Source organism: Artibeus jamaicensis, unplaced genomic scaffold (genome assembly GCF_021234435.1).
Source record: "Artibeus jamaicensis isolate MK-2021 breed Jamaican fruit bat unplaced genomic scaffold, CSHL_Jam_final contig_3174, whole genome shotgun sequence".
Taxonomy (NCBI): domain Eukaryota; kingdom Metazoa; phylum Chordata; class Mammalia; order Chiroptera; family Phyllostomidae; genus Artibeus; species Artibeus jamaicensis.
The window spans coordinates 117,532-132,189 of NW_026521738.1; the positions used below are offsets into that span (position 1 = coordinate 117,532).

General features: G+C 42.7%; 1 pseudogene; it reads right to left on the reverse strand.

The window, feature by feature from the left end:
- Positions 1-9,241: 9,241 nt before the first annotated feature.
- On the reverse strand, positions 9,242-10,014 carry LOC119038393 (proteasome subunit alpha type-6-like; annotated as a pseudogene).
- Positions 10,015-14,658: the final 4,644 nt, after the last annotated feature.

Genomic DNA, 14,658 nt, shown 5'->3' on the forward strand with positions numbered 1-14,658 from the left:
CAAAAAGCACAATTTTTTTAATTTTTACCAATAGCTTTATTGACTTGGATATTTTGAGTATGTCAGCTATCTCCCGCTATTGGTTTCTAGTGGGTAGAGGCCAGGGGTGCTACTAAACATCTTCCACTGCATGAGATGGTCCACCCCACAGCGAAGAATTATTTGGCCAAAACGTCAATAGTACCAAGAAACTTCGTAAACCACTTTTGACATGTTCGATCTGTCATAGCACCTTCTCTACACACTGCACAAACCTTTCTTTTTTTGCGTTTCAGTTGCATTTTTACCTTTCATGAAGTAATAAAGCATAATATGCCAAAAATGTTGCAGTTTCTTCCAACTTCAAAATTACAATGACTACACAAAAATTCACCATTTTTAAATTTTTTATTTTTTGCCTTTTTAATTTTTCATTATATTTTATTGATTATGCCATTACAGTTGTCCCAATTATCCCCCCTCTGCCCCTTCCATCTATCACCTCCCACGCCCTCAGGCAATCTCCCCCACCATTATTCATAGCCATGGGTCATGTGTTTAAAATTCACCAATTTTGATGTTTTTTAAATGAATGCTGATATGACATCTGTCACAGTACAATCTAACAAAATTATTTCAAATGATGTTAAAGACTACTAAGCACTACTAGAGGCACCACGCAGAAAAAACTCAATAAAATTTTGGCCAACCCAGTATTACAAAAAATTATCAGACTTATGAAGAAGCAGGAAATTGTGACCCATAGTCAAGAGACAACAGTCAATGGACACAGATATATTAATAACCCATAGGTTGGAATTAAAAAACAAGATTCTGAAATAACAATGATAAATATGTTAAAGCACCTCTGGGTGGATATGATAGATGAAAAATGAAAAGTTTAAGGAGAGAAATGAAAATGGTAAAAAAAAAATAGCTAAGTGGGAATTATGAAACTGAAAATTCTAACATCTGAAATTATTAAAAAATTCATTGGATAACATGAAGAATAGACTAAACAATGTAGAGGGGAATATTGGTGAATTTAACAAGTCAATAAAAATTATCGGAACTAATGCACACATTTAGAGAAACATTAAAAAAGAAAACTTCAATGACTTGTGAGGTAGGTTGATGTCTAACACATGGGCAACTGAAATCCCAGAAACAGATGAGAAAGACAGAATTGAACAGAAAGAATGTTTGAAGAAATATGGACAAAATTTTTTGCAAGTTTTATTAAAAATATCCATTTATAGACCCAAGAAGCTCAGCAAACCTTAAGCATGATAAATACAAAGATAACTATCAGTTAAATTTCTAAAGACCACAAAGAAAGAAAAAAATCTTAAAAGCTGCAAGGGGAAGAAAATATTACATACAGAGAAAATCAATATTAAGAATGACAACTTCTTCCTCTCCAGAAAAGATAGAGGCCGGAAAACAGTAGAATGATATCTGTAAAGTGTCAAAAAAATAACATGGTCAAACTTGAATTCTATATCCAGTGACAATATCCTTCCAAACTGAAGGTGGAATCAAGATACTTCAGGTAAATAAAAGCTAAATTTATTATCAGTAAATCCACATAGGAGAAATGTTAATGGAAGTTCTTCAGGCAATAGGGAAATTATACCATATGAAAATTCAGATCAATTGGAAAGAATGAAGATCACCAAAAGTGCTAAATATATGGGAAAGTATTTTAAAATCTTTTTTCTTTTCTTACATTGTTAAAAGACAATTGACCGTTTAAAGCAAAAATAACAATCTATTACGAGATTCTTACCTTTGTGGAAGTGAAATATCTAACTACATCCAAGTATCTCCTATTTCCTTTCTGGGCACCTGGTTATCCCTAAGGGATGAAGAAGGGCCCTTCAAACTGGCCACCTCAGGACCCTCAGATCAACTGCACAATGATCATTAATGTTCTCTTTGCTTAGGGAGAAACTTCCTCCCCAAAATCCATCCCCTTTTCAGGTTTCCTGATGTCTCCCAGGGCCTAGCCCATTTCCCAGTTATGTGAGGTTCCTGAGCTCTTATTCATTCTCCACAGAAAGACAGCCCATTGATTTTATCCAAGAAGCAGGCATCAATAACTTCTTCTCTACAGGGCCTTTGCATTTTGGTTTCTCTTCTTGGAATAATTTCCTCCTCTCCTGTCTAGGTAATTTCTTATTTATCCTTCAGATCTCAACTCAAAGATCATTTCCTCAGGGAATCTCTCACTGGACCTCCCCTTGATCCCCATCCTGCCCCACATCTGTGTCCATGCTTGGATGTCACGTCCGGTCTCTGACTTCCTCTGGGCAAGGCACCACCATAGTCATTCCCCCAGAACCCTGAGGCCGAGCCCACATGACCACTGCTGCTGCAGGAAATGCATACCTACCTGTCTGGTTCTCACCTGCCTACCAGGATATTCATCTCTCCTGAGCTCTTTGGGCCTTCTTGATGCCAACTGGCCTCCAGTTCAACCTTCTCATCGCCAACTGTTAGATTCTTCTTTCTGGGGCCACCTTCTTTTCTTCAATCCACCCAGTTTGCTGGTCATAGCCAACCTCATTCTGCTCCATCCTCCTGCCAATAAATGGCATGTTATGTCCATGTAAAACTGAGACTTGGAGAATGCCCATACTTAGAGGCAGGAGAAGGAAAAGAAGATATTTTGGGCCAGCCTGGGTTGAGAACCCATCTTGGGTACTCCTATAACACCTTCATTGCACTCAGGACATTATATTATCATTGGCCTTTATTGTCTCCCAGTGCCCAGCACAGGGTCTGGCTGCATATATGCTTTCAATCAATGTTTGTTGAGTAAATAAATAAAAATTTGAAGAGTCCAGAAAGACCCTTCAAATAAACTTACTGAAGTGAAGGAAGAAAAGTTTCTTCCTTCAAATAGAATGATCAAAGTGAAGAGAGAAAGTATTGTATTAGGAATCCCACTCTTCCTCCCCCACCCTCTACCCCACCTCTTACAGCCCTGATGTGGCAGGTGGTAGGTCACAGTCACCTGGCAGAGCCTGGATGAGTGCCTGTCCAGCCCTGATGCCAAAGTGCACCCTCGAAGTCATGCTTGCCTAAGAGGGTTTCAGTGATGGTCACTTTTTCTTGTGCTAAAAGACATTACATAATGACGTTACTGCCATAAGGCCTGAGATTCATCCGATAACATACTCTTAGTATATTCTCAGCAATTATCTGAGTGTACTTGACATTTACCTCAAAATCAGTGATTCATGGTCCTGGTGTGACTACTCTCAAGGTATCTCTAATACCTCAAGTAAATCAACAGATTCTCTAAATAATATGTATATTAAACTTATATGTAGCTTAATACAGATTTCCAGGGCCCACCCCAGGCATATTTAATAGGACTCCCCAGAGTTGGGCCTAGAAATCTGCATTTTTAATAAAGATTCTCAGATGATCTGATGCAGCACTCTGGAATCATTGCTCTGTTTCAGTCCTCTTGTCTTTTGGATGAGCAAACTGAGCCAGGAGGATGAAAATGACTTGCCTAAGATCATGCAGTGCCAGGATTCAGGCCAGAATTCAGTCTTCCTCACTCCAATCCCAATGCATCTCAACCATAGTTCGCAGCCTCAGAGTCCCCAGACCCTTGCTCCTGATTCTGGGAACCAGAGCAAGCTGTAATTACAGTAATCCTGCTTTTTCTGGCCTTGCTCCTAAATGCCATGCAGCCTGAGGGGACAGGAAGAGGGGTAGACAGTGGCTGTAGCATAATGTGATCAGCGAGCTCTGAGGGGCTTTTTCAGACACAGTGGCAGAGGCTGGGCCGGCACGTGAGCCACGGTCCCATCAGTTTGCTGGGAGCGTCGCCACCCACCAGCTGTTTTTCTGCCCAGACTCCATGCAACCTCTCCCCACCCTGTTTGTCAGCAACTCTCAGAGATGAGAAAAGGGAGAGACAGTTTCTCCTTGCAACTAATGGCACAAAGAAAGACACCTAGAGGTTGTGACTGGAAAGGCTGCCTGGGCTGTTTCCATAGCAACGCTGTGTCATCCCTGCCCTGGCAGCTACGTGCTGCCTGACATGTGCACTTTCCCAGGTCCTTGGAGGACATTGCTGTCTCTCACTGGCTCGGGGTTCAGGAGTGGGTTGTTACTCCTGGTATACAAGATCCAAATACATCTGCGAGACCGTGAGCCGACTGGAGCTGAGGGCACATGTCTGCAGGCCATCCAGGGAGAGATTCAGAACTTGGGCACCTTTATATTCCTTCTACCACTGGAGCTGGAAGGCGCTTAAATGCTCTTGGGTGAAGAGCTGAACAAATGGGAGACTCTCAGAGGCTACAGTAAGCTCTTTTGCTCGTGGAGGTGAGACAAAACCCGACAGAGCATGCAGGAGAGTCTGGAGGGAAGGAAGGGTAGGCCCTCCCCAGTTGTGGAGGACACGTACTGATCTCCAAATCACTTCTAAGAGCTTCCCCTCTGCACTCCTCACACACCAACTGTCTGCCGGCCTCTCTGAGCTGCAAGCCACCAGTACTAAAGAGTCAGTAACACAGTGTCATTCTGCCCAGGGGCATGTTCCCCTCCCTCTACAGAACCCTCCTCCCACAGTCCCCACCCCCAAAGCACACACACTTTGGGAAAGATATGCAACAATGGATCATCGAGAGTGGAATTTCAAGCACCAGTGATGAAACAGTTTTTAGGAAAGGAGAAGGGACACTTGGTGTCCTACAAGTTATTTGCCATCCTAATCATAGCCTGGAGTATAATTAAAAACGTAGATCTTCAATATCTTCTTCCCTCGAAAGTGGTTTTCACATAGTTAAGGGAACATGTTATTGCTGTGAGCGGATGGGTATCCTTGAATATGCTTCTTAGGAAAGGCACCAAATACGACCTGGTTCCTTGGAAGTCCCACGGTACTTTGCCAATAGCACTGCATTGCCGCATGGCCACTAGGCCTGAAAGCCTCAGTTCCTTGAGTATACATGCAGTTAATTAATTTACTTCACTTTAAAAGGTGGTTTGCATATTTGGAAATAGCAACCAAGTCTGGTTAAGAAGTTAGGTAAATAAGCTGGATAATGCCATTTGGGATCAAAGACTCCTTACAGCTTTAATCAAGTGATAAAGTCTTTGGGTTTGTTTGTTTTGTTTGTGTGGCTTTTGTTTTTGGCGGGGGTCAGTGAGTAATTCAGGAAACATTCCAGGGTGTGTCTCCTGATCAGGCACCACCTTACACCTGGAAATGGTGAGAAGTGGGCCTGGGATGGGATGGAGCTCCCTGCCCTGCAGGTGAAAGGGGCTGGGTCCAGTGGGGAGACAAAGAGGCAGCCACAGGACAAAACCACTTCCCCTCTCCCCACAGGGCCTCAGAACTCAGGCCCTCTGAAACCCCCAGTCTCCCAGGTCTCTCCCTTCTTTACTATCTGTCTACTCAGTGTCCTCGGGCACTGAGAACTGCTAGAGAAATTCAGCCACACAGACTGTCGTCACTGAAAGTTCCTGGGGCCCTCAAAGCTTCCAGCTCTTACCTTCTGAGCCTCCCCAGCTTTACTTTCACACAAGAGCCGCTTTCTGTTTTAACTGCTGTCCTTTCCCACCCCACCCCTTCTCCGTGGGACCAACCACCTTCTCCCTCTCTAGCAGCAGATAACTTATCTGATAATTTCTGCAGAAAATTGAGGTCACAGGGCTGGAGCTTCAGTTTCTCATTCCCTCTGGACAAGGCACCACCCTAGTCAAGCCCTGGCTAAGGCAGGCTCCAGGGCAGTTAGAATTTCACCTTTCAGAGGTGAAGGACCTGGCCTGACAGAGGCTTTGAAACCATGGTACAACTCCTTCCGGCACGTACCTGGGGACTCACCCCCAACCCAAAGGCCTTTCTGAAGATCTGGTGCAGATGTTGACCCCAGCCTGCTAGCAGACCCAGATAGACCTGGAAAGGCTCTGGATGGCAGCTGCAGCTGAAGCAAAGGCCCAGCTGGGAGGCTGAGGCAAAAAGTGGACATGATATTTAACTACCCAGAAGCCATTGAACCAGCAGAGTCCACATGACCACTGCTGGGTTCAAGATATACAGACCTACCTGTCTAGTTTTTGCCTGCCTACCAGGGAGTTCATCTCTTCTGAGCTCTTTGAGCCGTCTTGCCCCCGTTTCGTCTTTCTAGGGACCAGTCTCCCGTATCTCGGAAGGAGACGTTTCTGCTCCTGCCTGAAGCTAAGGCTTCCCTCATGATCCTGATTTCACTCTGCAAACAATTGACTTTATCAGTCCTTTCCTTCCTGCATCACCTGAACATACCGGAGCCTTCCCGCAGCTGTTTAAAAACAAAGGCAGACAAAACACGCCCTTAACCGTCTTTCTACCACATTCCATTTTGCAGTGCTCTTTTCCACCCCAGGGAAGCTTTATTTAAAGGAAAAGAAGGAATTATTTTGAAGAGGTTAAACATTCACAATGTTTTCGTTAAAGATCAGTGTTAAGAAAGCACACAGTGAAAAATGTGATTTTCATATCCCAGTCCTCTTCCCGGAGCCACTTTTCTTACCATTTTCTTACATGCAGAGAATTCTAGCTATTTCTCTGGTTTACACTTGTGGTTTTCACATAGTAACAATCATCCCATACAGCATATGTAGGCCTGCCTTATTTTCTTACTATCCTCCAGTGTACTCCAAAGTATAATAGACATATCAAAATTTGTTTGACAATTCTTCTATTGACAGATAACAGATGTTTGGATCTATCTCATACGATTTCAAAAATACCTATCTTATACACATCATTTGTATATAAATATTTCTGTAAAATAAACTTCCAGGTGTGGAATTGTGAGCTCAGATTGTGTGCACATAGAGAACTTTAACTGATATTGCTCACCACAGAAGACACACCAATATATAGCATAGCCTATTGCCACCAGCAATAAAAAAGAGTAACTTTTTCCTATGGCCTTTATCAATATGGTGTTAGCCAACTATTTTTATCCTTCTTGGTCTAAATGAAAATTATTTTTCAGCATAGTTTTAACTTTATTTTCTCTTATAATTAGTGAGAATGGTCTTTTTCCAAATGTTTAAGAACCTTTTGTATTTTATTTTCTATAACCTGTCTTTTTATATCTTTTACCCATTTTTACATGGAATTGCTCTTTTTCTTATTGATTAGTGGAAGCTCTTTATATACAAGTTTTTTTCATGGCAGGTTGCTTATGTTTTCCAATCTGTTGCTGATGTTTTGATTGTGCCATGATTGTCTTTGTAATGCAGTTTTTATTGTGGTACAGTAGATATGACAAGAAACTTACTACACTAACCGCTGTTGAGCATGCAGTTCAGTGGCATCAAGGGGCCCACACTGCTGTGCGACCGTCACCACCACGTCACTCGCGCCTTCCCAAACTAGAACTCCGTGACACAGCAGCTCCCCGCTACTGAATGTATTGGCTTTTTCTTTAGACTTTTTTTGAGTTTTATGTAATATATAGAAAAGCTTTCTCTTTTACCAGATTTTTAAAAAATTCTACAGGTTCCTTGTTTTTTTTGTGTTTTTTTTTGGGGGGGGGGTGTTGGTCAGTGTTTCTCAACACTGTCTGCATTCTAATCACTGGGGAGGGAGGCTTTTATAAAATACCAGCGCCTCCATTGCAAACAGAGGTTCTGACTTAAATAGATAATTTTTAAATAAACTCCCCAGGAGATTCTAAAGCCTAGCCAACATTGAGAATCACTGTTTTTGCGTCTTTAAGATTCCATCTTTTAGCCCTGGCTGGTGTAGTTTAGTGGACTGAGCACTGGCCTGTGAACCAAAGGGTCATAGGTTCGATTCCCAGCCAGGACACATGCCTGGGTTGCAAGCCAGATCCCCAGTGGGGGGGGCACAATGAGAGGCAGTCACACATTGGCGTTTCTCTCCCTTTCTTTCTCCATCCTTTCCCCTCTGTCTAAAAAAAAAAAATGAATAAAATCTTTTTCAAAGTATATTTCATCTTTTACATTTAAGTATTTGATTCATCTGGAATTGATAGTAAGGTAAAGTGTGATATGAAAATCAACCCAATTTTTTCTCAGGTGGCCATTTAATTATTCCAATACCATGTAATATGTGTAAACTACCAAAACTGACTTTAGAAGAGAGAAAAACTCCTTCTCCCACAACTTAATATCTAAGTGATTTGGAGCAAGTTATTTAAACTCTGTATGTGTCAGTTTTTCATCTGTAAAATAAGAATAATAGTACCTCATAGAGTTATTTTGAGGATTAAAAGGTTCATAAATGTGAAGCGCTTAGAACAGCCCCTGGGCCTTAGTAAAATACCATGTTAATATTTGCTGCTATATTTGCTATTAATGGTTTTGGCTCTGCCAACGGACACATGCAGAGCCAACCCAGATGTGACGGAATGTTATACAGTCATTACAAATACACTTTAAAGGACTTTAGTTAACGTGAAAAGAGATATAAAATTAACTCTTCTGGATATGAAAGTGTATACATTAACCAAACACTATAAAAAACACATTAAAATGTTAGCAGTGGTTATATTTGGGTGAACGGAATTTATGAATTCCTTTTTTTCTTCCTTAACCTTTTCTATATTTCTCAAATTGCCTGCAATAAACAGGTATTGCTTGTGTTTAGGGGGGAACAAAGAGGTTAAAAATTGCTACGTAAAGTCTGTTGATCTGAATTCCATCCCTCAGCACATCTGTTGCCCCCCCCAGCATGGTTGCAGGAGCCTGCTGTCCAGGTGGCGTTCCTGTCGTGGAGAGCTCGCTGGGAGCGCTGGCCCAGCGTCAGGACTCTGCCTCCAGGCTAGTGTGCACACCACTTTCTGGGCTACTCCAACCAGCTAATTGTCCTGCATCCAGCCTACATCATGTTATCACTCTATCCGCTGGCTCATTAAAGACCTTATCAAAAGCCTTGCAAAAGTCTCTGTTTGTTCAGTCAACAAATATGGGTTGAGTCCCTATTATGTTTGTGTCTTTCATGTTTCCTTAATAGATGACTCAGAAACAACATTAAGAAAAGAAAAAGGTCAGGCTGACATATTTTGTTTTTAAGCATCTCGGACTAAATTCCAATGACCGCTGCCTTCCCAAAAGTCTCCCAAACTTCACTATTACTATTTTCCCCCCAAAAGCACTATTTTTATGTATCTAAAATCCTAACCGCTTCAGTAGCAGGAGGAGCGGGAGAGTTTCCTTTTTCAGTCCAGAGGCCCCCATAACGTCTGTCTGTTGTCACCAAACACACAGGCAAATGGCGTCACGGACTTGGCGAACTAACTACGTGTTCGGTCTCTCTCTGCCAGAGCAACAGGTAAGTGTCGATCTCTGCTTCTGTGAGAATCCCAGATTTAGGATTTTCAAGTATAACTACTCCAACTTCTATTTCTGAAGGTTTGAAATCAGTTGATAGAACAGCAGACAGGCAGGTAATCACAGTTTCCACTGTCCAAATGTCCAATCAAATTTCTCCTTCATTTTTTTTCCCCCAAGAAAACTGGTTGACTTGTTTTGTGCAAGTCCTGCTGCAGTGGCTTTAAACCCACAGTAGAAACTTGCAGGAACACACCTGTGCACCTGAGGGCCTTGTCCTTCCTTCATCTACACCAGTTAAAATCATACAGCTACCAGGAGGCCTCATTTCAGCCTCATTCTGCTTGTAGACCTGAGAAATATCGGCAATTTTTTCACACAGTGTGTCCACAGGAATCTCATAGCCATACTTGTATTTCCAATGAGTTGCGTGGTAGCATGCCCTCTGTACCTGGGATCTGCTGTCAGCTGTCGTTCCTGCCACCAGACAGGCCATGTTTTCAGTTATCCCGAACAAGTGAGTCACAGTGCTACAATCCAGCAACTTGTCAGGTACTTTCTTCTGTGTGACAATTACTGCACATTTTTTCCCTCTGACAGCTACGGATGTAAGGCCACCCTGGTTAATAGCCTTAAAAGCATATTCTACTTGGTAGAGCTGGCCCTTGGATGATGAAATGTTATTGTGGTAGTCAAACCAGCACTTGAACCACGAAACATGCTGGTGTACCCAGTACTTCAAGCAGGCCTCTGGGGCCCACAGCTCTCGTACCAGGCATAGTAGCAGCAGCAGCAGCAGCAGCAGCAGCAGCAGTAGTAGTAGTAGTAGTAGCAGCAGCAGCAGTAGTATAAATAATCTAGCCTAGAACTTGTCAGGGACTGAAGCCAAACTCAGCCAGTACTTGAACAAATTACGTTCTTCTCCCTCTGAGCGTCCAAGTGACTTTTATTCAGCTCTCTTCTTCCGGGCCTCTGTCATTTCCCTAAAATGGCATCATTGGGACCAGTCCTCTCTACTGTAAACCCTCTAGGACCTGGGCTATAATTCCTTTGTACCTGGAATCTAGAACACAGCGAAAGCAGGAAAACCCTGGACAGTCTTCCCTCATCTCGGCATCAGTGCGAAAGAAGGTTAAGAGGATTCCAGACATTTTTAAAGTGCTAAAGAAAACTTCTCCAAACTTGTTCAAATTCTTTACATGTATAAACTTCCAAATACCATTGAAAATGTTTGTTTTTAAAATAAGATCTGAGAATAAAAGCGGATCTGTTCTTTCCTTATATATAAAAGACTGCTATAAACTGGTAGGCATAAATCAATGTTTCAAAGAGCTGAATTGTGATTATTTAAATGAATGAGTACTCTGTAGCAACACAGAGTCAGTCTACCTAACACAAACTACAAATGATAGGTGCCAACTCTATGAAAGTATTCTTCACTTTAGAATTTAGAAGGTAGTTAAATATATGATCCAAAGTACTTTGTAGAAGTGGTCCAGAGACATTTAAAACAATGCTATTTTCAGTATGGTGTCTTAGTGTAGCAAGCAGAAAATTTTTCCAGGGTTCCTGATTTGTGGCATCTACTTCACATACATAAACTCAGAGCTTCTGAGAGCGTAAACAGCAAGAGTTACTTAAACAAGTGATTCTAGACATTTGATCTCTGAGAGTGCCTCAAACTGGAGTATGCCCCAGAACCCCCTGGAAGATTTGCTCAAATACAGATTGCTAGTCTCCATCCCAGGTTTTCTGACTCAGCAGATCTGGGATGCAAAAAAATCTAAAAGCTAAGAAAAAGAAAGAAAGGAGTAAGGGACGCTCTTGTTGGAGTGTTTAATGCTGCTGTCACTAGGTACAGAAAGAGCGAGGGGGAAAAACATGACATTAAGAGCTAACATTTGTGAGCAGCCCTGGGGTGCTCTATTCTTATATGCATCGATTCATCCAAGTGTCCATCAACCTGAGGAAATGGGTATCTGCATCATCATCATCATTATCATTTTCTTCTTTCAACAGATGAGGAAACTGATGCACACACTAGTCATTGGAAACGCCAGGATTTGGACCCAAAAGTTTCGACTTCATGTTAGCATGCTCAACCCCACGTGAGGAATCTTCCTGATAAATGTGAACCCTTACCACCTGTCATGAAACTGGAGGCCCCGACCCCAGGAACACAAACCCTCCTAGGCTGGTCGGACTTTTTGGCAGACTGAGGACAAGACAATGAGCATCATAATCAACAAACATTTATTGTAGGCCACGTCGCCATAGGCATATTACATACATTATCTCTATTACAAACACCCTTCAAGGTAGATTTTGGTTATTTTCCCCATGTCACAGCTGTTGCAAAAATTAAAAGAACGTACCTAAAGTGAGCAGTGAGTAAATAGAAATTGATTTTAGTATTTCCTCTTCTAGAGATGTCATTTGCTGCCTCTGGCTATGTTCCGAACAAGCTTCGGGTAGCTTACAGTGGTTTTAGGCCTTTACTTCAGGTGCTCGCTGGTTTCCTAGGTTGTGCTGGGGCCCAACACTCATTTATGGCTGTGGCTTCAAATGCAAGCTTTCAGGTGACCCCTGCAACATGCAAACTTGGGATCTGCTTGATGACAGGGGAGGTTAGGGGGTGTAGAAGGCAGAGAAGGAAGTGAGCTTCAAGGAGCAATCTGGTTTGAAGAGAGTTTCATGACTTTTTTGTTTGTTTGCCTTATTTTTAATTTGAAAACCACTGAATCGTAGCATTGTTTTTATGAGGAAAAATGTGTTTCAAGTTCCAGACCACGTACCTAGGACACAACCTGTTCCTACTGCAGGTAACAAAATGACATAATCGATAAGCCAGTGTCAAAATGTTGCAAGAAGCAGTGAAAAAGAACAAGGCCCCTCGACCCAGACATCAAAAGCATTCCAACTTCAAGGTAGCTCATGTGATGGCTCTTTTTCTCCTCTTTCACCTAAACACATCTATTTATTCAACAATGATTCAGTGATTTATGGCAGCCGCTGCTCTGAGCCAGCAGCAGGAGCTAGCACTGGGAATACTGAGATGAATAAATCCCAGACCCAGTCTGCCAATATCAGTTAACCTGATGAGAGGGAAGAATGGGGAAGCCATTGAGTTCTCTTCAGTGGGGCAGCAGTGCACAGAGATGGAGGAGGGCTCTGAGGGAAGCGGTCAAGTTTCATGAGGAAGGTTAATGCTAGATTAAGACTGAAAAGATGAATGTTAGGAGTGGGGTGATTCTAAAGCATGGAGCACAGCAGAGAAAGGCGGAGAGAAGGCACACGTACCACACAGGCCCACTGGACTCCTGCCACCTAAGTTCTTCAGACTGAGAGGGCCAAGCCCACAGTCCCCTAAACTGGCATAGCTGGCACAACCATGATAGCTGGTGTTCAACGAGAGTGGCTACTGATTGGATGGGTGTATACCTGACCCAAAGGCTCAGGCTAGCTAGAGTGTCCGATGAGGCACGCAACAGAGGTGGTATTAACTAATTCAGCCAATCACTCTGGCTCCCTCTGGAAGTTGCACAGAAAAAATAGCAGAGTCAAGTGCAGAGAAGCAAGGATACCAGAGTAGACTAGGCTCTACACAAAGTTACCTCCGGCCCAATCCAAACTTTGAGTTCTCTTTCAAGTCTGTCCCACATAATAAGTCAACCCCAAACTTAGTGGCTTATCACAGTAACAACCATTTTATCTCTCACAATTTTCATGAGTCAGGAACTTGGGAAAGGCTCAGCCAGGTGGTTCTGGCTCACGGTCCCTCAGGCAGCTGTAGTCAGGTTGAGATGAGCTAGGGCAGCAGGGAGCTGGAGCCCCTGGGGACTGGCCTGACCACTCTCTCTTTATGCCACCTCAGAACTTCTCCATGGTGTCTCTCCCCATGAGCTACTTTGGGCTTCCTCCCAGCATGGCAGCTCCAGGGCAGTGAGAATGCTTACATGGCAGCTGAAGGCATCAAGTGGAAGAGTTCTACCAAGCCAGGTGGATGCTGCATCGCCTTTCATGACCTAACCTGGGAAGTCACGTAGCATCATTCCCACCTATGCCCTTGTTTGGACTTGTCACAGAAGCTTAACTAGTTTTCAAGCCCACCACCTGATGGAAGGAATGTAAAAAAAAGTGGTAAACACATTTTAGAGTTTGCACAATGTCTCAGCTCAAGCTTATACTGACACTTCATTTTCCTAAAGTTTTAGATTAAGGCTGAAGTTGCCTCTGGTCCTTGAACATTAGACAAGCTACAGTTTGCTCAGTAGGGCTAAACTGAGGGAGCTAGGGTTCAGTAGGGCTAAAGCAGGAAGTGAGCACAGAGGAAGATAAATCTGAAGAAGTAGGTGAGGGTCTTTCATGTCATACTAGGGGGCTAGACTTTTTCCCTACAGGTGTCTACTCTTCCTGCTGGGACAAGTGAGAACAGGTACAGATGACTTCCAAAACTAGCTGATCTCTAAGGCAGAGACTGGAATCTGGAGGTCCACATATAATATTCTGAAGGCACTCCATATAATATTCCTTAGATTGAGAAGTTTATTACAAAGATAATAGCATTTCTGGCTTCTCTTGAAAAATTAGAAAGTATGGTCAGAGTGGAATCTCATTCTTGCACACACACAAAGCAGGGGAGAAAATAGCAGCTGTTCTCTTTAAATGAGGTGTGTGCTCTCCAGGTAGGGGTAGTTTCCACCCTTTCCTACTGCATCACGATTGTCTTGGTTTACATATTTCCAATAAATTTTAGAGTTTGTGACTGCCAATCTCAGTCTTCTCATGGGTAAGAGCTTGCATGGTCTTGGCCTGACAGACCACCTCTCTTTTGCTTTTTTATCCATGCCCAAGGACATTTTTTCACTGTTTTTAGAGAGAAAGGAAGGGGGAGACAGAGAGAGAAACATTGATGTGAGAGAGAAGCGTGGATTGGTTGCCTTCTTATACACACCCCAACCAAGGGTTGAACCCACAACCTGAGTATGTGCCCCGACTGGGAATCGGACCCGTGATCTTTCGGTCTATGGGATGACGCTCCAGCCAACTGAACCATACTGGACAGAGCCCTTCTCTCATTTTAACAGCCATTCAAAGTATCATTTTCTTAAACGTCATATAGTAAGCACTATGTGTACACATGTTTTTCACCGTACTTAAATAAAAACCTTGTTTCTCTTATTAAAGACATCCTTGAAGTTATTTCCCTTGCTGAACTGGACTTGATCCACTTGTTCAGAGGAAGTGCAAACAATCGTGCCCCCTGTAAAGTGTAAATCAGGTACAATAAGTCTTCATTTAATGCTGTGGTCAATTTCTGCAACTTTGAGTAAAATGACATATGACAAAACCCAAAACGATGTA